Consider the following 301-nt stretch of genomic DNA (forward strand, 5'->3'; position numbering starts at 1 on the left):
CAAAGGCTCCTATAGCATCCCACAGGCAACTATAGTGCAGCACAGGCTCCTATAGCAGAGCCCCCGTGGCCCCTATACCCCCATAGGCACCGGGGGCGGGTATATACACACATGGGCATCAGAAGAGGCCCCATGGTCCCCTATAGTCCTGATAGGCAGCAACAGAAACCCTATAACCCCTATAGACCCCCATAGACACTAGAAGAACCCCTATAGACCCCATAGGCACTAGAAGAACCCCTATAGATCCCGTAGGCACTGGAAGAGCCCCTATAGCCCCCCCAAGCAAACCTTCAGCGCC

General features: G+C 55.5%; 1 protein-coding gene across 1 annotated transcript in view; it reads right to left on the reverse strand.

Moving 5' to 3' along the window:
• The window catches only part of LOC104079965 (potassium-transporting ATPase alpha chain 1-like), a gene marked incomplete at both ends in the record, with an annotated part of 1,713 nt that overhangs the window by 468 nt on the left and 944 nt on the right, over nucleotides 1-301 (reverse strand). The window lies entirely within an intron of this gene.

This window comes from Fulmarus glacialis, unplaced genomic scaffold (genome assembly GCF_000690835.1).
Source record: "Fulmarus glacialis isolate BGI_N327 unplaced genomic scaffold, ASM69083v1 scaffold41997, whole genome shotgun sequence".
NCBI lineage: Eukaryota > Metazoa > Chordata > Aves > Procellariiformes > Procellariidae > Fulmarus > Fulmarus glacialis.